The sequence below is a fragment of the Octopus bimaculoides genome, chromosome 19 (assembly GCF_046866305.1).
Source record: "Octopus bimaculoides isolate indiv1 chromosome 19, ASM4686630v1, whole genome shotgun sequence".
Classification (NCBI taxonomy): Eukaryota; Metazoa; Mollusca; class Cephalopoda; order Octopoda; family Octopodidae; genus Octopus; species Octopus bimaculoides.
Genome location: NC_142946.1, coordinates 1,945,824 through 1,959,755, shown reverse-complemented (window position 1 = coordinate 1,959,755; position 13,932 = coordinate 1,945,824). Strand labels below are relative to the sequence as shown.

Genomic DNA, 13,932 nt, shown 5'->3' with positions numbered 1-13,932 from the left:
ATTAAAACGACTGACATACTTCTGTCAGAACAGAATGAAAAAAAAATAAGGAAGTAGTTATATATTTATAAAATATATATAAATGTATACATGCATCTGTGTGTATTTTTAGTGTATTTTCCACTTGGTGTATATGAAAGAGGGGGGTAGAATAAAAATGTGACGGCGGTGAGAGGGGAAGTTCCCTTCCAATGGGAGACCTTATGACACAACTTGTAACAGAAATCCGTTAAATATACATACATTATATGTACATAAATAATGCGTGTGTATTTATGCATAGCTATATACACATGTATATCCATCTATATGTACCTATACATATACACACACATAAAAATATATACATCTATTCATGTTAATATACTAATGCTTACATACCCGTTATGCATGTAGGATCGCCGTCATATGATGTATATATATATATATATACATATACATATATATATATATATATACACACATATATTTATATAAGCATATTATATATACGCTTGTGTTATTAAGCATTACTATATGTATGTATAAATATACACACATATACATACATTCATATGGTTATTATTATTATTATTTTTTTTAATATAACCCTCACCTTTTTAGGACTTGTTTTTGGATTCTTCGTTCGCTTGAAATGGTTTTTTTTTTAGAATTTGACGGATTTGCTTTCAGGCTTTTTCTTCTGAGAGGGTTTGAACTGTTTTTGTCTATGTGTGTATATATATGGAAAAATATAGATATAAATGTATGCGTGCATGTGTGTCTGGGTATCGATATATGTCTACAAAGATGTACAAATGTATCTAGATATAAATATAAATATATATATGTGATAATGGTGTGTTATTATAAAATTGTTTACAAGATTATTATTAAATACTATTAGTGGTGAAATGTAAATTGGTTTGGTTTAGCAACCACGTGTGTAATGCAGAGCCGGGCTCCCTAGTTTGGTATCCTTTCAGCTACGACACACACACTCACTTTAGCTTCTTCAGACATTCATTCACGTATAAGTCAGTCACTGGCACATCCTGACAGACATATACTCCCACACACGCACACATACATACACATAGACATACATACATACATACATACAGACATACATATGTGTCTCTGTATGTGTGTGTATATATTTATATCTATTTATCTGTGTATATATTGACGTTCATTCATGTAGTTATTGGGACACATACAGACATATAGGCAAGCGCACATGTAACGTACGTGCACCATACACGCATATATACACAAGCGTATGTTTCTACACACGCAGATATTTATACAATATAACAAATATATAATATACATACATTAAATGGAGTTAGCAAAACGGACGGGGTACATTCGTCAATCGTAGAAGTTACTACACACAGACTTGTATGCAATACAAACACACACATATTTATACCTGAACATTACACACACACACACACTGACATAGAAACGAATATATTTACCCAAATATTTGGCGCATTATACATAAATATACAGTCATTCAATTAATGCATTTACACAGAGAAACTATATATAGACGTATACACGCGCGCACGCGCACTTACTCTGACCAAACTTGCAATGTTGTATTTGAAAACATACCGCATTACCCAAGCTGACATACAAACAAAATAGCATATATACACATGTACAAGACTGTGAATACATACATACATACATACATACATACATACACACACACACACACACACACACACACACACACACATATATATATATATATATATATATATATATATATATATACATATATAAATATGTATACACACACACATATATATGTACATATGTATGTATAAATATATATACACACATGTATTTATATATTCATATATGTATATATACGTATATATATACATATATATATACATACATATATACATATATATATATTTATATGTATTTATATATATTCATATATATGTATTTATTTATATGTATATACGTATATATATATATATATATATATATATATATATATATATATATATATATATATATATATATATACTCACACACACACACACATACACACATATATGTAATGTGTATGTGTGTTCAGCAAGTGAGAGACGAACGGAACTTATTAGTGACAAACACCACACAACAAAAATGTGTTACGCACATTGAGAGCCTAAGACAAACACGTCAATCACAGCACAGGTTTACACACACATACACACACGCACACACAAAACACACAAAACACACACACAAACACACACACACACACACACACAAACACACACACATGCGCACATACACTGACATATACAAATATGTATATATATTTACACAAATGGATGCATTATGTATGTATGTATGTATGCATGCATGTATACATGTATGTATGTATGTATGCATGTCTGTATGTATGTATACATATATGAATGTATATGCGTTTATGCATACACATTTATATGTATCGTTATATATTTACGCATGTGTGTTTGTGATGTTTATGTGCGTGTGTAATGTGTGTGTGTGTGTGCATGTGTTGGGTGTGTAGATTGTGTGTGTGTGTAATGTGTGTGCGTGTCCATGTGTTATGTGGTGTGTGTGTGCATGTGTTCTGTTTAGTGTGTGTGTGGGTGCATGTGTTGGGTGTGTAGTGTGTGTGTGTTGGCTCTTTGCCGTATCCAAACTAGTTTCCAAAGCTAGCACTTGCCTCGTCATTTAACAATAATGGCTGGCTTGATGAATTACCGTTTGCTTGCTTTGTTTAGCACCAACATGTGTACTACCGCCACTACATCCACAAGCACTGCCACCACCTACACTACTACTACTACTACTACTACTACTACTATTACTACAAGCACCACCAACACCTCCAGTATAACTTCTTTACCGACAGCATTACTACAACCTTCATCACTGCTAATACCACTATTATTACCGTCACCAGTGCCACCAAGAACGACACCACGACTACTACCACCGCAACTGTCATCACCACTCTACCCCCCACATTCCCTCCAATATCATTACCAACACTTGGGACCAAATAATGGAAACACCTTGTTTAATGGAAGGTTTATTATTTCATAGCTTTGACATGAATCACAGCTTTAATAGGTCGAGGAATTCACTCGTGGAAGTTCTGAACCGTTTTCAGCGCTAATTCTGAGCCATTCTTTAAGTAAAAAACCGCTTTGGTTCTTTTAACGGCGATGGCGGAGGGAAGCGGCTCCGCACTTGCTGCTCCAAGATGTGCCATAAATTTTCGATTATTTCAAAATTCGGTGGAATCCAGTTCAAGTCGCCTACTTCACTTTTGTGTTCTTTACACCAATTTTGAATAACATTAGCCATGTGGAATCGGCACTTGGCAGCAGTCCTTGTTTCCTGCCGTCAGCACGAGTCACTGTTGGATTATGTTCATCAAAAAAGAATCTCCCTGGAGATCGCCTTGAAGAATTTTTAGTCGAATGAATGGATTCCAGTACGTATTTGTTTTCTTTAAGCCTGTTACTTATTCTATCGGTTTCTTTCGCCGAACCGCTGTATTACGGGTATGTAAACACAGCAACACTGGTTGTCAAGCGGTGGTGGCGGACAAACATAGGCACAAAAGACACTACGCACACACACTCGACGGGTTTCTTTCAGTTTCTGTCAACCAAATCCACTCGCAATGCTTTGGTCAGCCTGAGGCTAGAGTAGGAGACGTTTGCCCAAGATTCCTTGCAGTGAGATTGAACCCCAAACCATGTGACCGGAAAACAAACTTCCTACCACAGAGCCGCGCTTATGTTAGCATGGTAATTATATAGGCACAAGGCCGGAAATTTCGAGGAAGCGATTAGATAGATTGTATCAACTCCACTATTTGACTGTACTTTATTTTATCGACCCCGGAGGAACGAAAGGCAGAATCGATCTCGGTGGGCTCCATGTAGAGATGCAAGGTAGAGCACTATGTATACTGCTCTATGTGGGGATGAAGGGTTTTACATAACATAAATCGCAGTAAATCTTCTCTCTGGTAACAGTTGCCTCAGCACAGTTTGTCTTTGGCATCATTAACTTTTGAAGATGTCTCATCATTTGTAAGGAATAATTGTCAGAAGCAGTGACACCAGAACAACGGTGTTTCATCAACATTATACACTTGCTTTGCCGTGAAAATTTTTTTATCAGCCACGATCTTTGTGAACTCATCAATGAATTTCTCGTTTCCTTTACAATCAGCAGACGATTTATCACCGCAAATCATTAAATATTTAATACTATGCGCTTCCTTAACGTTTTTCTAACCAATATTGTAAAGAACTCCGTTACCTTTATTGGTTCGTTACAATAGATCTTCACGTGTTTCGTGATCGTCAGTCTGTTAAGCGATACGTGTCAGCCCCGACACCAACAAATCCCCTCCATTAATCCAGGATTAAGATTATCATTTTAAGCTCCATACAATGTTTTGCCTATTCTACATTAACTTAAATTCACAATTTTCTGCAGATTGTTCTGTACTTAAACCTTTCACTGCGAAATAAAATTCCATGGTCAGTTCAATAATGTCAGATATCTTCCAAAACTAAGATTGGTTATTGTCTGCATGTTGGTGAAAAGAGATTGACAGAAATAAGGAGTTAGAAAAGGAGAAGACCCGGTCCAATAAAGGGCTGGTGTTTTATTTATATCGACCCTGAACAGATGAACAGGTTGATACGGGTGAGATTTGAAACCAAAGCTTAGAGAGTTGGAACGTTCACCGCAAAACGTACATTCCTACAACACCGTTTTCTTTACGTGTTATAAAGGCAGAAGTAAATCTGCTTTCAACTCAGTCGCGCGTCTGTGTTTCGCTTTTTTTTTGTGTGTTTTACTACATAAAGGTCACCAACTGCTCACCCTGGCTGCACGTGCCTGCTACAGACGATCCCCAATCTACTATTTTGATTTTGCGAACCCCAAAAATCTTATATCGATCCCATTAGGAATCACATGATAACCAGTGGACTAGATGACGAAGAGAAAAAACGACAAAGAGAGAAGAGAAAAGGGGGTATAATTCCATTATAAAGAAAGGACGGGGTGGAGTGTTTAGTTGAAAGAGAGTGAAGGAGAATATTGTTATTTTTTTTCTGATTTAGGCACACAGAGAGAAGTTTTAAGAGGAGAGTTTAGAAACGGTACCATCGCGTCCATACTTGACTGATACTTTATTTTATCGATCGCAGCGAGATGAACGGTAAGGTCGAGTGCGGCGAGAATTGGACTCGGAGCATAAAGGGTCAGAACAAACAGCGTAAAGCATTTTCTCTGACGCTCTGACGGTTCTGTCATTTGACAAGCCAAAGAGAGAGAAATCCTTTCTACTGGAGGCACAAGGCCTCAGATTTGTGTGGTGGGGACTAGTCGATTATATCGACCCCAGTGTTTCGCTGGTATTTTATTTATCAACCTCGAAATGATGACAAACAAAGTCGACCTCGGCGGAATTTGAACTCAGAATGTAGCGACTGGCGAAATACCGCTCTGCATTTTGTCCGGCGTGCTAACGATTCTGCCAGCTCACCGCCTTATCCCAAAGAGAGAGAAAAGGATGGTAAAAGAGATGGAGAGAATGGGTAGAGAGGAGAAAGATGGGGTGGCGGGAGGGGGACAGGGGGAAAAGTGAGAGAGGAAGAGAGAGGGACAGAAAGGAGAGAGTGAGAGGTGGAGAGAGAGAAAGAGAGTGGAGATCTCGTGTCCAATGATAAAACATCCGGATAAAGGAGAACAAAACAACGGCGGTGAAGAAGAATGAAAATAAAATCTAAAAACGAAGAGAAATAAGAATAAGATTACACATAGGAATAAGAATAGGGAATATAAACATGAGATATCAATATAAATATGATTTAGAATCAGAAATAAGAATAGATATAAGAATAAGAATGAGAATGAGAATAGGAATAAAAACAGAACAAAGACAAGAGTTTTATATTTTTTATCAAATTTTTTCGGAAAGAAAATAATATACAATGTTGAAGATATTGGAAAGGGTGGAACCGTGGAGAAGTGAATAATTTTGCATGTTGGAATGGCAGACCATCCCAGCATTGAAGAGTAATGGCAGGGAATTGACATGTAAAGGGCCATTTATAAACTATAATGGGGTTTTGGGTGTGGAGAAGAGAGATCGTTCATGTATACTTAAACGAGATAAAGCTGGAGCATATCAGAAGTTGGAGAGAAAATATAAACTGAAACTCACATACACACACACGCACACAGAGGCATACACACGCACATACACAGAGTAATATGCAATATATATATACATATGTGTATATATATATATATATATATATATATATATATATATATATATATATATATATATATATATATATATATAGTATATATAGATATATATAGTATATATATATATATACACACATACACGTATACATATTTATATACGTCTCTATATATATTTATATGTATATATGTATATATGTCTATGTATATACGTATATATATATATACATATATATATGTGTGTGTGTGTGTGTGTGTGTAATGTATGTATGTGTGTGTAGCGTAGTAGTAAACATAAATGAATATTTATAGTTATTTTTACATACATACACACATACATAGATACATACAGCTATTAGTTATACGTAAAATATATACATATATATACGTAAAACTTATATATATGTATGTTTGTATGTATGTATTTTTCTTTGTGTGCATGCGTTTGAGTGTTACTTATTTCGAAGGAAAAGAACTACAAACCATTCCTATGTACACTAGACGCAACGGCTGAAGGCATTTCCTGATTTCAGGAGAAATATCTGTGCATGTATGTATGTATGTATGTATGTATGTATGTATTTGTATACATATATGTATGTATATATATACGTGTATATGTATGTATATGTATATATATATATATATATTTGCATGTATATGTGTATGTATATATATATATATATATATATATATATATATATATATAATATATATATATATATATATATATATATATGTATATATCTATGTATATAGATAAATATATACATACATACAGACACCCAGACACAGACCAAGCACACACACACACACTTATAAAGGTATGTATGTATGTATATTTTCCACTCCCTCCCCCGCCCCGCAAACGATGCAGTAAGATAACATGCAGTATCAAGATGAAGGAGAGATGTACAGGAACGACGGAATGACATATTATAATCATATAGGAATATAATAAAGATGGATATCGAAATACGTTTAAAGGAGAGAGAGAGAGAGAGAGAGAGAGAGAGAGAGAGAGAGATAGAGAGAGAGAGAGAGAGAGAGAGAGAGAGAGGGGAGGGTGAGAGAAGGAGAGAGAGAGAGAGAGGGGGGGAGAGGGGGAGAGAGAGACCGTGTACGTGTGTGTATAACGATGTTGAATGCTATGAGGAGATAGCTCTTTCGAAATCGTCTTTGTTTTTAAAACAAATGATAGCGATGATGATGATGATTATGATGATGATTATGATGATGATGATGATGGTTAGGAGGAGGAAGTAAAGGAAGAGGAGGAGGAGGAGGCCGCCGCCGCCGCCGCCAACGACGATGATGATATATGAAAAAAAAAACACGGTTTGCTCAGTTTATGTCCATTAGAGAGTTTCGGAAAAAATACCAAAACACACACACACAGAGACACACACACACAGAGACTCACACACACGTATTGAAGGGGGGAAAATCAAAAGATCAAAGAAATCAATGTTCTTTAAGGAGGTATATGGGATATTTTGCGTATGATATAAAGGGTGTGTATAATTTTATAATTTGTATAAATATTAACTTTGTGAAACAAATATATTAACGTAGAAGAAGAACCCCCCCCACACTTTTTACCAAATGAGTCCTAGCAAGTGAGAGGCAACAAGATTTAGAAAGCAAAGATGAAGTAATTATGAACATGATGTGAGTCACGCCTCCCGACTTTTCCCATCGAAAATACAAGACAACAAGAAATACAAAAGAACAAGCTGTGTGGTTAAGAATCTCCCTTCCCAACCATGCGGTCTTGGGTTCAATTCCAGTGGCAGCACCTTGGATAAATGTCTTCCACTATAGCTCTGGGTCAACCAAAGACTTTTGACTGGATCTGGTTGACGGAAACTGAAAGAAGCCCGCAGTATATATATATTAAAATGAGGTAGTTTTTAGTGCGTGCTCGTCGCATGTACGTCTTTCAGAACTTTGTCTTCCTTATGTTTCGAGTGTAAACACAGAAATTAAAATGTAAAATGAGTTAAAAGCTGTTTGGTATGTTTCACGGAGCCTTTCCTTTTATGTGCTCGCCTAACTTTAGAACCTGGTGGCGCCCCTGATCACAACGCCACCTTAACCAGACTGCAGGATGCATGCATTTTCGAGTGGTTATCTCCTCCTCAGCCACAGAAGCCGGGCAGAGTGCACGACGAGCTGACATGATAGAGAGAGAGAATGCGTTTCTCTTATGTTATTCCCATCATAATTCAATGACTGGTTGTGGTAATCGGTGGATCACCGTAAACAAAATACGGGGTGGCAGTGCTAAGCAGTGATATATTTAAATGCAAACCCATCAGTTCAAAGATAGCTGAAGCAGTGTCTGGATAGGTGGCGCTGTGAGCTGATTTTGTTTATTCACACCCATTTAGCGACAGTGAGAAATTTCCTCCATCACAAAATAGAGTGAATGACTTTCATACGGATTCAAATACGCCTCAATCATATTCGATCTGGTAGCAAGTTTGTATTCACACACGTCACTCACTGCTTATCGAACCGTCCGTATTTTAATTAAATTATTTTAGTGTTCTACATCATGTTGAGTAGTGTCCACTTCACGTCCTCCTTTGGACGAAGTAGAAAGAATGAAAGAAAGAAAATGTAACGGAAGCAATAAAAGTGGAATGTTTGACCTAATTAGTCACACATTTTTGTGAGAAGCTCACTCACACACACAATGAGTAGACATTCCTTTTGGCCCTCACCTGACCCTGTCCCGTTAATCCCCACTATTTACCAACGTTTATCTCAGTCATTCCTTTATCCCTTCATACACAGCATTTTGTCCTCTCACACCTACAAGCTGATCCCCTTCCTTTACACAACCCCTTACACACACACACACACACACACACACACACACACACACACACACACACACACACACACACACACACACACATTTATATATATAGCACATTCTAAGCTGCTGACTGGCAGCTTAGAAAAACTATTTTCATTTATTTTATTGGGGTGACAACTGAGTCAAATGAAAGGAGACATCCATATGTATGTATGTATGTATGTATGTATGTGTGTGTGTGTGTGTGTGTGTGTGTGTGTGTGTATCTATCTAAAAATATGTACCCGTATATCCGCCAATAGAAGGGGTGTATTAATCGAAGCGTGTAGTATAATATGCCTTGCTGCCGATCTTATCAATTGGTTCAACATCCCGTTGAACCCTCGTGTGAAACCGTAAAAATCGGTCGTAATGCAGTATGTACACTTCGATATATCATCATCATCATCATCATCATCCTTTAACGTCCGTTGTCCATGCTGGCTTGGGTTGGACGGTTTGACCAGAGCTAGCAAGCTGGGGAGCTGCACCAGGCTCCAGTCTGATTTGGCATCATGTCTGCGGCTGGTTGGCCTTCTTAACGTCAATGTATCTATCTATCTATCTATCTATCTATCTATCTATCTATCTATCTATCTCCATATATGGCGATAATGATGACGACGACGATGACGACGACGACAATGATGATGATGATGATAATGGTAATATACATGCATGCATGTATGTATGTATGCATGTATGTATGTATGCATGTATGTATGTATGTATGTATGTGTATCTGAGTGTGTGCGCGCGTGTGTGTGTGTGTGTGTGTGTTTCTCTATGTAAGTGTATTGCTCTGTCAATATGGCGGTGATCGTTGAATGAATCACGTCCAGATATTTGTGCGTGTGAGTGTGTGTGTGCGTGCTTGTGTCCGTGGCCTTGTGCTTGTGTCCCTGGCCGTGTATATGTGTGTCCGTGTGCGTGCGTACGAGTGTTGGTCCGCCGGCAGGTTGACCAGTCTGTCGGGTGGACGCTTTCTTACGAACGATATATAAAAATGTTATCGTAGAAAACAATGGGAAGCGGCGGACTTCATCTAAATAAAAGCTTCTGTGTCATATAGCTTTTAGGAGTTTGCAAGAAATTTACCATTTCATTCTCTTGCATATGGAATTTATCAAGAATTCTTGCGAAAAACCACAGCGCTTTATTAGAATCTTTGCATTTTGATGTTTCTTTTTCAGAAGTATTTCGAAGATGTTCGTTTTGCTATGAAATATATTCTGTACAGAAAAACATCGATTTTTTTGGCATATCTAATAGGATAAAAGCACTCTTGTCAAGTTCCAGCGGAAACAGACATTCAAAGACAAACCAAACAAGCCACGTTGGTGTTTGATTTTAAATATTACCGACTGCCGGGATTCTATCAGTGTGCGTGTGTGTGCGTGTATGTGTGTGTGTGTATACACACACATATATATATACATATATATGTATATATACATGTGTGTATGTATATATATGTATATACATACATTACACACATATACGTGTTTGTACATTATACTAATATCTATATCTAACACTCTATATAATATTCTATATATATATGTGAGTATATACGCATCTAGAAATATACACGCATGCACAACACACACACACACACACGCACACACACACACACACACACACACACACACACATGTATATGCACATAGGAATAGCTGTTTGGTTAAGGCAACCACTTCGCAAGCGCGTGGCTTCGGTCTCGATACCTCACCGAGTGGCTCCTTGAACAAGTGCCGATTACGTCTTCTTCTATCTTTGAGTTGGCAAAATCCTCATGAATGTAATATTGTTAGCGGAAACTCTACTGAAGCCCATAGTACATATATATATATATATATATATATATATATATATATATATATATATATATATATATAATCTTTTAGTCTCTCTCTTATAGATGACAGTTCCGTAAATTGCAAGAAATTATATTTTCTTAAGATGATGTCTTTTATAAAATGTCAGGAGAAGGGAGAAAAAGATTTGAATGTATTTTTGTTTTTGAGTGATAGGAATCTCCGATGTTCAACCTACGGAAATCCAAAGATCGTTTTGAACAGATGAAAAGTGGAAACGGTTTGATTTATCTATACCGGAGCATTGATTTATTCGTTTCTGTAACTCGGGGGCGCCAAATCAGGTTTTATAATTGCTCATCCCCCACCCCACTTGTGACTATCACAACTTGTCTCTCGAATGACTTACGTAGCAGAAGTTGTTATCGCAAAAAGGAACGCGTAAACTTGGCTTTTGATATATATATATATATATATATATATATATATATATATATATATATATATATTTTGTTGTACTTGGGGATGGTCATATTGCCAGTTTAGCCAATAAAAACACACGCACTGTATATTTGGTGTTAATTTTTTTTTTTCAGCTTTATATTACATTAATCTTAATCTTAATCTTATTTCGGCCAGAGTTCTTTCGTCACACTTCTGTGACCTCATCAGTGGTCCTTTGTTTCCTTCTTTCTTATGTGTGTCTCACCTTGCTAACTATCAGCCATTTTGTATTTTGTATTCCTATTGTATGTGTCTACGCATGCGTGTCCTTCAATGTGTCTGTGTCTTTTGTAAGTGCATGTGTGTATGGGGAGTGTCTGTATCACCTATATTCTCTGTTAATACGTGTTCATTTGTATTAGTTTTTATTTATTTATATGTTCATGTGTGTGTGTGTGTGTGTGTGTGTTTTTTTTTTTTTTTTTTTTTTTTTTAATGTGTTTAATTAAATTTTGTTAACGTATGTAGTATTTAATTCCATTTGTTTATCTATGTATTGTATTATACTTTGTTCCTATTATTGGTTTATGGGTAACATGTTGTCACACGCTGTGGTTTGTTAGTGGCGTATGTTAGTGTTCCATTCTAGTTTCCTATTCAGGCTAGGTTTCCCTTCTATTATGTGTGTAGCTTCAGTAATTTGTCTAAGTGCTGCATCACTGCTATGTGTAGATAAGATTTTAATTTCTATGTTGTTGATTGAGCCTCAATGTTCTTGCTCAGCGTGCTGGTACAGAACTGATGAGTTCTTCCCTTCCTTAAGTTCCCTCCAATGTTCGTTTGCCCGCTCCCCTATACTCCTTGCTGTTTCGCCTACATATGTCGTTGTCTTATTTCTGCATCGTCCCTCTGTACATCTTATACTATAGACCACATTTCTGGTTTTGCAGTTCGTTTGTGGGCTAAATCTACATACGATACAGTTCCTATCAGTGCAGGGGGTTCTACTGAAAGGGTATGTTCTACTGATAAGGGATTTGATAGGGTTGCCTGGCCTTTCAACAACCTTAATTCTTAGCTTAAGTTTGTCTAGGGCCCTTCTAAAGCGGTACGCCAGTTCGCCTCTAGGGGTGGTGTCGACGAACATGACGCTTTGGTACTTGTGGCTATTGTACCATGAGCTTGCCTTCCCTATTTTCTTCTTAGTTCTTTCTATGGTGTTCCATGATTTGCTCCTATAGAGTGGGCAAATCCCATTCCTATCGTTAGGAGCAAATCATGGAACACCATAGAAAGAACTAAGAAGAAAATAGGGAAGGCAAGCTCATGGTACAATAGCCACAAGTACCAAAGCGTCATGTTCGTCGACACCACCCCTAGAGGCGAACTGGCGTACCGCTTTAGAAGGGCCCTAGACAAACTTAAGCTAAGAATTAAGGTTGTTGAAAGGCCAGGCAACCCTATCAAATCCCTTATCAGTAGAACATACCCTTTCAGTAGAACCCCCTGCACTGATAGGAACTGTATCGTATGTAGATTTAGCCCACAAACGAACTGCAAAACCAGAAATGTGGTCTATAGTATAAGATGTACAGAGGGACGATGCAGAAATAAGACAACGACATATGTAGGCGAAACAGCAAGGAGTATAGGGGAGCGGGCAAACGAACATTGGAGGGAACTTAAGGAAGGGAAGAACTCATCAGTTCTGTACCAGCACGCTGAGCAAGAACATAGAGGCTCAATCAACAACATAGAAATTAAAATCTTATCTACACATAGCAGTGATGCAGCACTTAGACAAATTACTGAAGCTACACACATAATAGAAGGGAAACCTAGCCTGAATAGGAAACTAGAATGGAACACTAACATACGCCACTAACAAACCACAGCGTGTGACAACATGTTACCCATAAACCAATAATAGGAACAAAGTATAATACAATACATAGATAAACAAATGGAATTAAATACTACATACGTTAACAAAATTTAATTAAACACATTAAAAAAAAAAAAAAAAAAAAAAAACACACACACACACACACACACACACATGAACATATAAATAAATAAAAACTAATACAAATGAACACGTATTAACAGAGAATATAGGTGATACAGACACTCCCCATACACACATGCACTTACAAAAGACACAGACACATTGAAGGACACGCATGCGTAGACACATACAATAGGAATACAAAATACAAAATGGCTGATAGTTAGCAAGGTGAGACACACATAAGAAAGAAGGAAACAAAGGACCACTGATGAGGTCACAGAAGTGTGACGAAAGAACTCTGGCCGAAATAAGATTAAGATTAAGATTAATGTAATATAAAGCTGAAAAAAAAAAATTAACACCAAATATACAGTGCGTGTGTTTTTATTGGCTAAACTGGCAATATGACCATCCCTAAGTACAACAACATCTGTTTCAACACACGATTTCACATAAAAAATCTTGCAAAACAAATATATATATATTCTTTTACTCTTTTACTCTTTTACTTGTTTCAGTCA

The 13,932-nt window shown here is 36.8% G+C and overlaps 1 protein-coding gene across 12 annotated transcripts in view; it reads right to left on the bottom strand.

The window, feature by feature from the left end:
• Window positions 1–930, bottom strand: part of LOC106880379 (polypyrimidine tract-binding protein 1) — a 68,877-nt gene extending 67,947 nt beyond the window's left edge. For all 12 annotated transcript variants that reach the window (XM_089366449.1, XM_089366457.1, XM_089366461.1 and 9 more), the window contains exon 1: window positions 596–930. The gene's annotated coding sequence lies outside the window, so the exon portion shown is untranslated. The remainder of the gene's footprint in view (window positions 1–595) is intronic.
• Between the last annotated feature and the right edge of the window lie 13,002 nt (window positions 931–13,932).